This window comes from Sorex araneus, chromosome 1 (assembly GCF_027595985.1).
Source record: "Sorex araneus isolate mSorAra2 chromosome 1, mSorAra2.pri, whole genome shotgun sequence".
NCBI classification, from domain to species: Eukaryota; Metazoa; Chordata; class Mammalia; order Eulipotyphla; family Soricidae; genus Sorex; species Sorex araneus.
In genome coordinates, this window is record NC_073302.1 from 179,691,158 (window position 1) to 179,707,639 (window position 16,482).

Below are 16,482 nucleotides of genomic sequence, written 5' to 3' on the forward strand. Positions count from 1 at the left end.
GGACCCAGGGCTGAGATCTCCAAGCCTGCTCAGATCAGGACTGAGCCTCTTCCGCCCAGATTCCCCATTTTCCAGTAGCTAGGCGGTCACACCCAGGGACTGCCCCCGGATCCATGTAATCCCACCAATGGCCAACATGCACAGACTATAAAACCAAGCTCCTGGAAGCGACATCTTATAGCCTAGTTCTCCCTCTGGGAGAACCTGGGAACTTGCCAGAGTTCTCAACTACCAAGAGCTTCCTGACCGCATGGGAAAGCCTGGCAAACTCCCCATGGTGTATTCATATGCCCAAACTAGTAACAATGATGGGTCTCACTCCCGTGACCCTGAACGAGCCTCCAATGCGGCATCGTTAGGAAGGACGAGTAAAGAGAGGCTTCTAAAATCTCAGGGCTAGGACGAATGGAGACGTTACTGAGACCACTCGAGAAAATCGAGGATCAACGGGATGATGATGATGATGATTGTAAACCACAAAATCTTAATCAATTAAATAAAAACTTTGAAGAAAGTATGTAATGATCAGAGCAATAGTACAACAAGTAGGGTGCTTGTCTTGCAAGCAGTCAGCCCAGGTTCAATCCCTGGCACCACGGATGGTCATCCAAGCCCACCAAGAGTAATTCTTGAGTGCAGATACAGGAGTAATCCCTGAGCATTTCCTGGTGTGGCAAAAAAAATACTAAAGAAAATAAAAGCATGTGAACAGAAATGAGAAAACTACAATCAGAAGTGACAAAACTGAAGTGTCTAGCAGATAAAATTTAAAGGCAAGAGTAAGATCCAGAATGGCCCCTGCCAGCAAAGCTATGAGAGGTCATCCAAAAGCTGCTTGTGGTGACCCTATTTCTATGACAAGCAGGATACAATAAGGCATTCACCAGAGTTTTATGAGGTCAACGGGATACTTGCTGGGGACCACACCCTGTCTTGCTCCTTTAATAGCTTGATACTGGTTTCAGGGTATAAACCAGGGTTTTTGGATTGAGGGACGGGGATTGGGAGTTTCTTCTTGTGAGAATTTTTCTCCATGAGGGCATCCATCTCCCACCATTATATCTAGGATCTCACCTTCTCACCCTACTGGGTTCCTGCTGGGTTCAGGTATGCTTCTGGATGAATCACACCTTCACTGTAGCTGTTGAGTTTTTGTATTTAGATGCAGGAGTTCAGCCAGAGGAGAGGGATAAACAAGGTGGATGGATGACATTTAAAACTACAAGTCTATCTAAAATCATCTCCTGTCATTTATGAGCTGAGATAGAAGTCAAAAGAATGTGTATTCAGGCACCTGACATTTGGAAGGCAGAAGAAGGAACCTCTTCAGAAGAAACAGAGCAAGACATTTGTTCCCTATAATTAAGTGAAGGCAAGCAAAGTAAGTTATTATTTATGGACGCAAGTGTTTTTAAAGGGAAAAGAAAAAGAGAACAGTTGCAAAAATTCAGGATGAAGGTTTATTTTGGGCATTCTTGCAGTGGGATGGGACTATCAAACTACACGGAAGACCTTGGTTGGATCTAGGATTATGCTTCATAAGGTGAAGTGTAGTTTTACTAGCATTTGATTTATTAATATTCTTTACTATGTATATGTAACAAATTATTTTTTATTTAACTATTAAATATTTTTACGCAGCTGCACATCAATAATCACTAAGCCTAGTGGTGCTGTTTCCTGCTTCTTTTTTCATGGAGGTTTGCTCTTTGTGAAGCAGTGTTGACACACTCCCATCTCTAAGGAGGTGGCACAGTTGGGAGAACCTTCTAGTCTCAACCTTCTCCCCTTCAGTTCTGGGATCATAGCATTGCATCTCTTCCTGGTTTCTGTCAGACCAACATTGGAATTTTAAGGGAGTCATGCTGTGAGAAGCTCAGTAATTACTCATGATTCTGTATTCAGAAATCACTCCTGGCACTACTAGGGGCACCATATGAGGTGGTAAGGATCAATCCCAAGTCGGCCATAATGTGCAAGACAAGCCCCTACCTGCTGTACTATCTCTCCAGTCTCCATCATTGAAATCCTAAGCAGGGCCTTAGCCCCAAGAACACAGAAGCTTCCATCTGAAAGAACATGAGAACACCTATCATTGCTGCATTATTTACAATAGCCTATATTTCACTTGTACCACTTGTAATCCCATTGCTCATCGATATGCTCGAGTGGGCACCAGTAAAGTCTCCATTCATCCCTGTCCCATGCTAGCATAGCCCAATGGTGTCTCCTCACTCCAGGAACAAAAAGAGCCTCAAACCATTTGTTCAGGGTCTTGATGAAGAAGTCTGACCATCTCATAGGTGGGCAGCCATGCGTTCTTTTGATGTCCTGTGGAATCTAGATGATAACAGCTCTAGTCCAGCAGTCATTTCCAAATCGCATTATGTGTCTGGCCCATCTGATTTTTGACGCCTTGGCAAACAAGACAGCATCCCTGATTCTCGATCTTAGATGGAGGTCGAAACTCCAGATTCCTTCTCTCACTTGAGTGAAACGTAGTAATACTCCAAGCATAGCATTCTTATCCTGTTTTCATAGAGCCCAGGTCTCTGAGGCATATGTTAGTGCAGGAAGAATGGTGGAGTTGAAAAGCTGTCCCCGGAGCAGGAGGGTTCTTCATCCTCTTAACAACTTATTTGACACTCTTGAAGGCGTTCCATGCAGCTCTCTTCCTCCTGCGCAGCTCAAGTGCCAGGTCATTCATCATGTTGAGTTCTTGACCTAGGTATGCATAACTGCTGCATTCGGAGATGTTCATTGTGTTGAAAGCAGATGGAATGTCATGAAGTAGTAGTTTGTTTCTCGTGAACATTGTCTTCGTGAGATTCAGCTGCAGTCTGACCTTTCCACACTCATGGTCAAAGTCTGCCAGCATTAGTGCCACTTGGCTAATGTTTGGTGTTATTAGAACAATGTCATCAGAGAAGCGGAGGTGGTGTAGTTGCTGTCTATCTTCACTCCCATTCCTTCCCATTCCAGTCATCGCATGACGTTCTCAAGGGTGGCACTGAAGAGTTTCAGTGAAATGGTATCGCCCTGCCCAACCCCTCTATGTCAATGATCACTTCCTTGTAGAATGGTGAGATCTTGGCGGTGAATCCGTAATACACTCACAGAGGATCCTGATGTACTGAGTTTGAATGCCCTGTTTGGCTAGGGCTTTGATGACCACTTCAGTCTCAACAGAATCAAAGGCCTTCTTTAAATCGATGAATGTTAGACAGAGCAGCATCTTGAACTCTCATGAAACCTCAATGAGCTTGGTCACACTATGGATATGGTCAATCATGCTGAATCCTTTTCAGAACCCGGCTTGTTTGCATGATTGTCCTTTATCTAGTGTTCTGCCAATCTTATTCAGGATGACTCGAGTGAGCAACTTATAGACGATGGACAGCAGGCAGACTGGGCGATAGTTGCCGATGTCGTGGATGTCTCCCTTCTTGACCAGCAGGATAGTCCTGCTGGTTTTCCATTGGGACCGAACCCTGCATTCAGACAGGTAGTGAGTGTGTGAATTGCTGAGCCAGTGTATTGATGAGTACTGGTTGCAAATTCTTCAGGTGCTCAGGTCTGACTTTGTCTGGACTGGGTGCTGTATACTTCTTTATGGACGAAATGGCATGTTGGATTTCAGAAGGGAGAATGCTAGGAGCGACATGTCCATCCTGTAGAATTTGGTACGTGGGCAGGTGGATGTGGCTATCGAAGAGATCCGAGTAGAAGTGGGTAACGTTTTCCATTGCCCTTCTGGAAGATGTGACAGATCCATCAGGTCGTCAGAGGGCAGTTATCTTGGCCTTATAGTTGGCGAAGGACAGGCAGGCATTGTGCCTATATATACACAACAAAATATGACTCGGCTATTAGAGAAGACAAAAGCTTGCTATTTGCTGCAGGCTGGGGGGGACTGGAGGAAATCACACTGTGTGATGTGAGTCAGAAAGAAAAAGACAAATACCAAATGATCTCACCCAAATGCAAGTATACAAAAAAAAGCAAGGGATTGAACAATTCCCAGTGGAAACAAACCTGAAATACAGTCAGTAGAACTGTGATCTGTGAGTACCAGAGCAGGCAGGTAGAAAATGGGGGCTCTCGATCATGGTGGAGGGTTCTTGCACCTGGTGGTGGACATGGGGTAGCAGCACTCAAATATAAAAGCAAGCGTATGGTGTCATTGCAAAAAAAAGTTACTTGTTTTGGGGTACCACACCTACTTACTCCAGTTTTGTGCTCAGGAATCACTCCTGGCAGTGCTCGGGGAACCATATAAGGTGCCAGGGATCAAGCCTGGCTGGGCTACATTCAAGGCAAGTGCTTTGCTCACTGTTCTGTCTTTCAGGCTACAGAATTATGCTTTAAATCCCAGCTAAATAGCTGTACTTATGATATGGAGACAGCTGTGAGGATTCTTGTGGCATATCTCTCATATCATTCTCACAGGAATCAAAGAACTACTATACTGTTTCATAAGCAATTGTTTCATTATCCCCTTATTTTTAATTACACAGATAAATCTGTTATAAAACTTTTGAATAATGCAGACTTGTTTAGTATGTTTCACCTATCCTTGGGCAATCAGTTTGGGCCAACTTTATCCATTTTTTCAGATGAATAAATCACAACTTGCTTACAGATACTACCACTGGTAGGTATTGGTGTGTTTTTGGTTTTGAGTGTTAAGCTTATATTAAAACTAACCACAGGTCCCGGAGAAATAGGACAGAGGGTAGAACATTTTCCTTGCATGTGACTGACCTGAGTTGAATTCCCAGCACCAAATATGGTCCCTGGAGCCTACCAGGAGTGGTTCCTGAGTCCATCAGGGGTAGCATTGAGCACTGTCAGGAGTGTCCTGAGCATTGCTGAGTGTATACTCCTGGCCAAAAAGGAAAAAGTTAAAACTGAGTATAACTTTTTGAGATATTCAATAGAACTTCAGTAATAAAACTTCTTCAGTTCTTGGAATGCAATCATATCTAAGAAACAGATTCAAAATGAATAGCTCTAGAAAATGACTTTAAGGAGCACCCCCTCTTCTGTGACTCTGCATCTATCAGCTCAATGAAAGAGATACCCCAAAGACACATGTTTCACCTGAGTCATCAGACAATGCAAGAGATATTCATAGTTTCTTATACTCCTCCATAGTTTTTACAGGTTTTGCGTCACACGGCAGATTTGGAAGTGAGAAGCATCAATGTCGTCTTGCTCGCTACAGAACCGGGTCTAATTACTGCACCCACCTGGCCCAGAGTGATTCTTGGGTGCAGAGACAAGAGTGAGCCCTGAGCAAAATAATAATAATCACAATAATAATAATAATAAAAGGAGTGCTATAATAAAAATAATAAAAGGAGTGCTAAATAAAAGGTGCTGCCGTAATGGGCCTACTGGAGAAGGATTTTTTAAAAATAAATAACCTTAAGATGACTGGAGAAAGCTCAGCAGCTTTGAATTTGTCAATAGAAATGCTGTTACTGTATTTCAACCATCATGCAACTGACCCATTTAGTGACTCAGCTGGAACAAAAAGACAATTTGATCATTGGATTTATGAGAAATTTTTATTAATTGATCTTTTGCTATACCAAATTCATGGATACATAGAGGAGGAAAACATTGGTAAGAACACTAATCAAAAACATAAATAATTGGATTGAATGTGAAAATTAAGTTACTGGGGCCTCCTCTGATGTCTGAATTTGCTCCAGTGCACATGGCTGTGTGCCTAGTCTGTTTCCCTGCTCTTTCCCTGTGGCTTCTGATGAATTTTACCTCTCCTGGCTGTACTTAGCTCTTAAAATTAGGATTCTGAAAAAGCTAAGTGCCCAGAATCTTCTTACCTCCATGGATTAATGATGCATTTAATACAATCCTTAAAAGCCAAACTGAGGGGGCAGGAGAGGTGGTACCAGGGACAGACTCCATGTTTGAAAACGTTCTGTGGTGACTGTAACAGAAGAAAGACAAACCCCCATCTGTCTGTAGGATAACATTGGTTTGTCCTTTCTGCCTTGCCACAGGGAGCTTAGGTTTATTGGTTACTCCTATCACAGTGCTCCCATCCCTCTGTGTTTACTTTTAATTTCTTTCTTTGTGCTCTGCTTCCCCAACTGGTGACTCACCTTTATCTTCTAATCAGACTCGGTTAACTTGTAAATATTGCTTTTCTCTTCTCCTTAAGTCCTTTGCATAGATAATTCAGAGCAATGCCCTTTTTTGTGGGCTGGGCGATAGCACAGTGGTAGGGTGTTTGCCTTGCACGTGGCCAACCCGTGTTCGATTCCTCTGTCCCTCTTGGAGAGCCCAGCAAGCTACCAAGAGTATCGAGCCTGCATGGCAAAGCCTGGCAAGCTACCCGTGGCATATTGAATATGCCAAAAACAGCAACAATAAGTCTCACAATGAGAGACGTTTCTGGTGCCCGCTCAAACAAATCGATGAGCAACGGAATGACAGTGACAGTGACAGTGAATGTCCTTTTTGTATAGACACAGGAAGACAGTTAATGCTATAATTTTGGTTTTTTTTTTTAATTTTTTATTGAGCCACCTTGAGATACAGTTACAAAGCTTTCATGTCTGATGTTCAGCCATACAATGATTGATCACCCATCCCTCCACCAGTGCAAACTTTCCAACACCAATATCCCCTTTATCCCCCCACTTCCATTCCAGTCCTTACCCTGCCTCTATAACAGACAATTGCTCAGATACTTTCTCTCTAGTTTGGGGCATTATATTTTGCATGGATATTCCCACCACAATTCATGCCTGCCTTCCAGAGACAGACGCTAGATCATTTATTTTCCATTTGCGTGGCCGTGTGCTTCGGAGGAATTGTCCTGACACCCACATACCAGAGCCATGCTTGTAGAAGCTCATGGTCGCCGAGATTCCATCTGGAAAAAAAGGGGAGACTGCACCAATGCTATACTTTTGTAACTTGGCAGTTCATTGACTCCAAATGATATTCACTCCTGGGCATCTGTTTTCTCAAGTTAACCCTCAGTTGCCTTTAGTTCCTAGCACCCCCAAAAGCAGGGTCCCAATGAGGGACTGGATGGACCCAGGGCAAGCTGTGAGCTACCCTAGCATTGAAATGGGCCTGGCCAAAAGCACCATAGTGCTTAACTATAAGTTAAGAACATTGTCATGGATAAGTTCTGTTATGATCCAAAAAGCAACATCTAGATTAGGACCCTGCTAGGGGTACGAAAAATGAATCTGGCCTGAGAACTGTTGTCTGAGATAAATAGTGAATCACCCTAGGAGAGCCACCCTAGAAGCTCAATATATCTCTTACTGTGTCCATATGAAATAACTAATATTAGGAAGTAGAACTAAAACGTTAATTAAGTTATTGGATTAAGGAGAGGAGAAACACCCTAGGGGGTATTTCCACCCTTGAGCCTGATGGGCCATCAGGAAGGGTTTTTGATATGTTGATTGTGCTACCAGAAAGAGTATGGTGTCTACCCCCAATGCAGGAGTTGGTTAGAGAGTAGAGAGAGACCAGGGCCGCAAGATGGAGCCCGGAGAGACTAGCAAGGGAGACAGAGGGAGAAGAATGTAGGGGAAGAATGCAGGAGCAGATGCGTGGAGAGATGAGAGATGCGGCTGCCAGTGGGAGCACGAAGAGATGAGCAAGAGAGACAGGAGGATACAGGAATGAGGGGCAGTGTGAGACTAGAGTGGGGAGCTTAGTGAGACTAGAACAGGCACTTGGGGAGAATGGAATAAACGGCAACTGATCACCAGCCAGCCTGGTCCTCATTTCCTCCTTCTTACTGTGTCCATATGAAATAACTAATATTAAGGCCCCTGTGCACTAATATTAAGTGCAAAGTACAATCGTTTGCAAAGAAATTGGAGCTAGAAGTCATATCACTTAATATTAGTGCACAGGGGCCTTAATATGGCATCGACCGTCCTGGGTGGAGAAGTGGCTCGAGACCACCAAATGCAGGCAGCAAGAGAGAGAGCCGTGGGGTCTCCCTAGAGCCTGGAGATTCCATCCATCATAGTAGGGCTGTGCAGCAAGCAGCAGGACGGACTTGTTAGAGAACATCCCGGCACCCCCTGCCTCTCCAGGTCCACTCGCCCTCCTAGTCTCCGAGAAAATTAATTTCTTCCTTCCTTTTTCCTTCTCTCTGTTGCTTTGGAGAGGACCTGGCCTCGAGAACACGTGACTGTGGTGCACCGCAGACACAGCCCCTTTGTCCTGGTACTGGGAGTCAAGGTGCACAGGGGCTTCAGTGCCAAGCCCCAACTCAGCCTCATGCCCGAAAGGCAGTTTTCTACCACCTCACTCTCCCCAGACCCGAGTTTCTCATTTTTATTTTGTGATTACAACCCGTGTGCACCTTGTAAGATGTAATTGGTTGTGAACTTTATATGGAAGCATCAGACATGTGCATGGTGTAATGACATTTTCTTGGCACCTCAGAGCTTTTGTCAAATCTATTGCTTTTGCTTTGTGTCCTCTAGTTTCTAGTGTTTGCGTGCTGCCTAAGACTCTATGGAGTGAGTATGTGATGCCACTGTTTATCCATTTCTACTACTGAAAGGCATTTGGTTTGTGTCTAGTTTGGGGTACTTGCAAATATTGCCTGGAACTATACCATTTTCTTTATTTTATTTTTCTTTATTTATTTATTTATATTTTTTAAAGAAATATTTTATTGAATCCCCGTGAAAAAAAGCAAGAAAAAAAATTACAAAGCTTTCAGGTTTAAGTCACAGTCAAATACTGATTAAACCCCCATCCCTTCACCAGTGCACATGTTCCACCACCAAGAACCCCAATAAACCCCCCTCCCACCCCACCTTCCATCGAAGTAGCTAATGATAGTCCCTTTATTCTCTATATACTTTGAGTACATTCCATATTTCCATACAGAACTCACTATTATTGATTGGAAATTTTCCCCAACAATCAGGCCTGCTGAATAGGCATCATCTAATAATTTCTCTTCATTGCTGAGAGTGAAGACTTTGAGTCCGCGCGGCCGCAATAGCGGCCATGCGGTTTTGGGATTCTAATATTTTAGCTCAGTTCACAGTCAAAATGGATGGCTGCAAGAATCCGCTCTGGTGCCAAAATGGGTTAGGAGACCTCAGGATCACAGTCTTTAGGCGCGGAGGGTCTGTTTCTCTGCTGCGGCTCCTGGTCATCTCTGGGCGGAAGGCGTGCCGGGAACGCCCCCCCTCCCAGGACCACCTACAGGCTATGTCACTAAAGAGAGTCCTACCTCCGGGTTGAGGGGTCTTAGAGGGTGGTTCTCACCACGTGGTTGCTGCCGCTGCCTCCATTTTCGCTCAGAAAAATGGGGTGGAGAGGGAAAAATCTCTCCCCGGGCTGCACGAGGTTGTAGCTCAGTGGAACTATACCATTTTCTTTAATGGCCAAGCCAATTCACGTTTTGACCAGCAAGTATGAAAATTCTTAGTGATCACCTGTTTGATTCTTATGCAATGTTTTTGTGTTTGCATTTCCTTGAACAATAAAATTTGGGGCTATCATTTTACATTTTTTGATCATTTAGAGAAGAATGATTGTGTGAACCTTTAAATCAATATTTTTCTTCCCATTTAGAGAAAAAGGTATAGATAGGAAAGAGTTTAAAGGATTGCCATGGTGAATAGTAGTTTTGGGGGCAGAAGTTCTGCGAAGCAGGTCACAAGGGAAAGGGGCCTTGGATGAGGTTTGTAGATTTAAAGAAGAAGCTTGGGTTTGAGTGAGAACTTATAGAAATCTAAGCAGTGCCCCACTACAAGGCTTTATGGTCATTTTGATACTATAGTGGAATTCAGTATCATGGAAAGTGATGATTAGCGTGGGAGGACTATGGTCCTTCCCTCTGCTATAAAAGCAGGTTGAGTGCTCTGGAAATCCAGAATGAAGGGGGTGTCCCAAGAACTCCCCCTAGTTCATTAGACAGCACACAGGATATAGAATGGAAAAATTACATATTCCTGGGAGGATTTTGCATTTAGATTGCTTCAAAATGCATCTGACTTGACAATCCTTTGCAAAGAAATTGGAGTTAGAAGTCATAGACATTGAGGGGTATCCTGGGTCTTGGTTTTGCTTCCCACTGAGTGTGTTGCTTGTGGGAGGGTCAGCCTAATACCAGCACCTTTGCCATGGGCAGAAATGTGACTGCTGGCGTTCTGGATATGAAGAGGCCAGATTTGCCAGAGGAGTGCTCTTAATGCTAAGTACATGCTATGTGCAGCGACAGAGAGAACCTAATGCCCCCAAACACCTGAAATCTCTTCCTCCCAGAATTGAATCCAATTCAATGTAGAGTCACAATGGACACTTCCCAGCTTCCCTTGTGGCAGTGTAAGTTAAGTCGCTAAAATAATCACAGAAATTGTTGGACACCCCCTTAGAAGAGAAACATAGCTATACCCCATTGCCCTCCATCTGTGTTCTCATTTTCCAGCATGTGGTGTGCACAGGAGCTGGGAATGTCAGCCTCCACTTGGATCTCTTGAATTGACAGTAGAGAAAATGGAGTAAGAAGTAAAAAGGTTTATGGTTCCATAATATCTGCAGAGTCACACACCAGCTCCATCTACCACTGGGATTTTTAAAAATGAATAAATTTTTTATCTTGTTTTAGGTACTTGTAGTACTATGTACTATAGTAGAAATAGTTGATGCAAATCTTAAGAGATGTGATTAGGCCTTTATGTGAAACATTAATAAGTACACACAATAATTTGGGGTATTAGACCACATCTGGTGGTGCTCAGGGCTTCCTCCTTGCTCTGTACTCAAGGATCACTCCTAGTGGTCTCAGGGAACCACATAGGGTGCCAGGGGTAGAACCTGAGTTGGATGTTTGCAAAGCAAGTGTCCTACCCCTGTATTATTGATACAGTCCACACAGAACAATTTTATACATCCATTGTACAGGAATGTTATCAAGGAGAAGTGAGATGGCGAAGTCATTAGCCTGCAAACCCAGGGTACTGTTTTTTTCCATTGCTATCCAGTCTCCCTCCCAGAGCCATCACTTCTTCACCTCAAACAAGTTCAACAAGACTAGTCCCAATGGTTTGTTTTTCTTACTCTATTCCTTTGAAACACTCCATGACATAGACTACATTGTTACTACCTGAAAGAATTTACTATTTAAAAAATTAATTTGATCATGAATCTTTGCTAATAAAAAATCCTTTATCCCTCTACTTTCAGAAATTTTTTGCAAGCAAAAAAATCAAAGGCAACATATTCCTGTTGATCTCAACCCCCTGGATTTATGTCTTGAATGTAAAGAACAAATTTTTACAGGATACCTCTCTGCCCACAAATGTGTCCCTAACTTTTTAAGAGGGTAGAACCAGTCGGTGGTACAAATCAAACAAATAAAACACATTTCAGCAGTGCCGAGACTCAGAACTGTGGCTGAGGCGATGAAATGGTTTTATTTTCTAGATGACTATTTTTCAAACTAGAAATATGTTTTGCATCAGTGATGTGTTAAGGTCAAGTCAAGAAAAGAGACAATATGTCCCATGTCACGGAGACCGGGATAATGAGAGTGTTCTCTGGGACCGGTGCAGAGGCTGTTCATTTCACCGGCAAAAGGTTACATCAGACAGATTGTTTCTCATTTGATGTCTTAAATTAAACTGCTGACATGACTTGCCTCAAAGTAAGAAACATACGTGTTTGCCAAACAGACCCTGGGGAAAATCTCTGCGTAGGAGAATTGGTTCTTTAGCAGCTGTCTCGGAGACTGCTTTTCTCTTAAGGTGAGTTTAGGGGTGGCCCCCCAGCCTCAGCGGCAATGGAACTCAGCAGACAGCTGGGCAGCAGCCCCAGTGACTGTCAGAGAGCTAGGGACAAAAGTTCCAGACTATCTAGTTCTTTTTTTTTTTTTTTGCTTTTTGGGTCACACCTGGTGTTGCACAGGGGTTCCTCCTGGCTCTGCACTCAGGAATTACTCCTGGTGGTGCTCAGGGGACCATATGGGATGCTGGGAATTGAACCCGGGTCAGCCGCGTGCAAGACAAATGCCCTACCCACTGTACTATCTCTCCAGCCCCATCTAGTCCTTTTTGTTTTGTTTTGTATGGAGGTCATGCCCAATAGTGCTCAGAAATTACTCCTGCTCTGTGCTCAAAGATTACTTCCGGTAGGATTCTGGGATCAGATGTGGTGCTGGAGATTGAACCTGAGTTGACTGTGTGCAGGGCAAGTGCCTTACCTGTTGTCTTATGTCTCCAGGCCCACTACCTAGCTCTTAATTAAGGTTATCTTAGAATGTAATAATACCAATGTTCAATATGCACAGGGCACCAAAGGAGAACCATAAGGAAAGCACCGTGCCCGTTGGCGGGAGAATTCCCTCTGTCTGCCCCTGCCTCGCATACTGCCCCTGCCCCTGCCTCTGCAGTTGGCTCCACTTGCAATCAAGTCAACTCCTAGGGGACTCAGTGCCCTAGTGAAGATCCCCAACCAGCAGGTACTGTCTGGCATCAAAATTCAGAGTTGAGCAAGATGAACACAGCTGATTTCAAAGGCCTGGTCACATTTGAAATTGGAGTAAACAAGAGTTAAGGGACCGGCACCATTCCCGGTTTGAAGGCGATAGGAAAGGCTGACAGGACAAAGGGGACAGAGAACGTTCCTTCAGCAAGCAGCATGGGCTCCCCTCCCTCAGAGTGGGAAGTGTCATGCCGGGTAGTGCCAGCGGGGCCGAGGATGTTGTGGAGCGATCTGGGTGTCCTACTAAGGGAGAGAGACTGAGCAGAGATGGGTGCACATCTGAGGATCGGAACTGCAGCCCTGGTCCCTCTGTGGAGAGCAACACCTTGGCAGCTGCTCACAGTTCTTGGCCCTTGATCCCCTCATCTAGTGCCTGAAAGTGGAAATACCCATAGTGACTAATTTGCAGATGGTTTCAAGAATCAGATAGAGTGCGGGGGAGCTCTCGACCCTGCCGGCCAGCCTCTAAGCTCCTCAAGTCCCGAGTTGCAAAAGGAAACGGAGAGTTGAATTTTGTGCACACCCTTAAGGGTTCCTGAAAGCCACACACCAGCCCAGCACAGAGTGTCCTCACATGCTCTGATCTCCTACCTGACATCCTCCCCAACCGCCCTTCAGTTCTGTCACCTCCACGCTGACAGTTTTTGTTCACAGTCCTCTGATTTCTCCCTGCTGCCTCGTCCCAGCTTGCTATGTCCCACCTTGCTGGGTCTGCAGATGAGATTCATAAACTTGCGCTCACTCATTTGGGCCTGAACAATGTGTGGAATCAGTCTGCTTTGCGACCCCTGGAACTAGAACACGAGCCCTCTGCTATGGACTTGGAGTGGGTTGGTCTGCCTCTCTGTCCTGACTGCTAGGCAGCAGGTCAGTGGGTCTGGCTGCCCAGAGAGAGGTCCCAGTGTAGCTTTGGATAAAAGAGATGCATGCCCCCCCCCTCACTCAACCCCCGCCCCCGCACAAGCCTGCAGTCAGAGGCTGTCTGCAGTTTACTTCATAGAGTTTATTCCTCACCAACTTCCAGTTCTTTCTGGTTAATTTGAGAGAATGTCTGTATTTGGTGTTTCTGTAATTTTATTTTGTGTTTCAGTTGAGTAAGTGTTGCTGAATATCTGTAGAATGTGTGATAATTTTTTTGTAAAAAACTCAATAAAAGAAACATTAACATGGGAAAATATTTTATGTTGTGTAAAACACTTGGCTGAGAAAATGTTTTAATGCATTATATCAAAATGCTCCAGACGCTGAGAGCCAGATTATCTGAGCGAGCTGGGTTTAGCTCCCAAGTAGTCCCAGCTTGGCGTTGCTGCAGTGGGGGACACCAGGAGCCTGGACAGAAAAAGAACCAGATATCGGAGGTTTCTCCTCAAGGAAATAGGTAGCTCTTCAGCACCTTCACGCGAAGCACTGTGCTGGGCTCCATGGATGGCACGTAGATGGAAACTACCTCTGACCTGTTCTCTGTGGCTGACAAGCAAGAACGGTCGAGATGTAAACAGGATTCATTTGTGTGAGTCACTCTGCACCAAGCACCATGCAGGATGCCGGGAAAGAAGGTGACACTGATGTGGGCCTTGACCCCTGTCCTCAATTCTAACACAGGCGAGAAAACATGCTCCTGAGTAGTTAGAGAAAGTGTCAAACGTAATGAGTGGTAGATTTTTCATTAATGATTTTATATCCTTTTATTTTTTTTTAAAGCTGTCACACTTCACAGCTCCTTTGTGGGCGCTTTCTTCATAGGGTTTGGTAACTTGCAGCATTGCAAAGTCCATGCTTCCCCTCTGCCTCTCACGCTGTGACTCTCCCTGTGATGTCCTTTTCCCCCCTGACACCATTCTTCATTGGTCTGCCGGGACCATCTCTGGGCTGAAGGAACAGACCGTGCCCTCTGCTTGCCGGTCTTCAAACCAAGACTCTCCATTTTTAATACACATGTTCCTGACCTTAATCACAACTTCAGTTATGATAACACTCCCTCCGTCTAGCAGGACATGCAGTCCTATGCTCATTTGTAGCTTCCAAGTTCAAGGTGCTGAAGAATTCAGGGCCTGGCATCAGGTGTGTTTTACTCCTGGGAAAATGTTTAGTTGTGAGAGGCTAAGGCATTTACCAGACGGACTTCTAGCCCCATCTCCTCCTTCAGATTCCCTACCGGAAACTACAGACATGCACAGTCTACCCCCAGCCCTGCAGGCCTCCTTTCAACCCAACCTGAAGCCAGATTTGAGCCTTCGGAGCCTGTATACTTAGACTATGCTCCAAGTCTGTGCAATTCCTGCCCCATAAAATTTAGTGCCGCATTACTGCTTCTCATGACTCATCGGAGACAAAAGCTGAACTTCTTAGCCCACTCTAAAGGGTTGTTGATCCCCTGACCCACACGAATGCAATGGTTTTTGAGACAGTGTTGGAAGAAGTGGTTTATGGGAGGCTTTAGGACACGATTGTGCTGCGATCGAAGCCTTCATAAAAGTCCTGTGACTTAAAAGCACCAGAATTTTTTCTTTTGCATAAAAATAATCTAACATTGGAGTAAAAGAAATAGAAAGTATATCAATTTTTAATAAATACAAGCCACAAAATAAATTTAATAAATTATAAATGATAAAATTATTGAAAAATTAAATATTAAACATCCCTACATAAAAATGTAGAACATTTATTAATTAGGGAGCATTTTCAGAGTAATACTTGCACTTTAAATGGCTCTTAACTTTGTTACCATTCCCTATGTAGACCTATAGGAAATGGTCTCACTAGAGTTGTGTGGGGGCCGCACCACCACCATATTGCAGTTCCGTTTCCTGTAGAGGCATCACCGTGGACCAGGGCAAGACCGATGGAAAGAGGGCAGGGAATGAGGCCAGTGGTGGGATTCCCAAGGTTGGTGTTCAGGGCACCGACTGAGAGGGCTTTAAGTTATTGTTTATATTTCCAAACACAAAAAAGAACAATACTTCATTTGACTGAACATTTTGGCAGGAATCTAAAGAAAGAGTCCCACAAAAATGGCTACTTCCTCGACGGATGCCTGGGGGCAGTTCCAAACCGAGTTTCTCTAGGCTGGGTCTCCATCTGGGGAAGATGGGGAGGGAAGAACATGAGAGAATGGAGAGAGGTAAAGGCTGTCTTTTTTTCTGCTTCTGAAATTGTGGTGCTGCTGTTTCTTTCTTTTGACTCCCAATTCACCCACAATTTGAGAGAATCCCTTTTGCAAATCTTCTCTGTTATTTTCCCTCTTCCTGACAAAGAACTCAAGAAGCAGAACTTGCATACCAGGAATCACTGTGTGATTTGTGTGACGTGACCACTATGCTCAAGAGTGCAATGCCAAAGTCTTGTTTCCAGGACTCCTGAAAATCACGGTGGGAGATGATTCCTAGGCGTGGAAGATTCCTACCTTCTAGGAGAGAGCAATTAGCAGCCCACCTTAGCTGGCTGCTCCTTCAGCATCAGCCTCAGCTGCAGATCACACCAGCCCTTCATCCTCATCCAGGGCAGGTTCAATAGGACGGTGGGCAACACCCCGTAGTGAAAGGGTATCATGCATATCCCTTTACCTCCTTTCAGCGCTCAGTTCTTGTCCACAGTGATGATTTCCAACCATCACTGTCATAGTGATCCCTCCTGTTTCTTAACTGCATTCTCCTACCCCCACACCTGTGCCAACCTTCCTGCCATGGGCCAGATACTGGCCCTCATTTTTACTGTCTGTGGATATTAGTTTCATACTATTTTTTTAAATATCAAGCCAATGAGTGTGATCATTCTATATCTGTCCCTCTCCCACTGACTCATTTTGCTTAGCATGATATTCTCAATGTCCATCCATATATAAACAAATTTCATGATTTCATTTTCCCTAATGATTGTGTAGTATTCTGTTGTGCAGATGTACCATGGTCTCCTCTCCTCCCCATTTCCCTTAAAGGCACTTAATGTCTATGCATCTCTTGCTTCTGA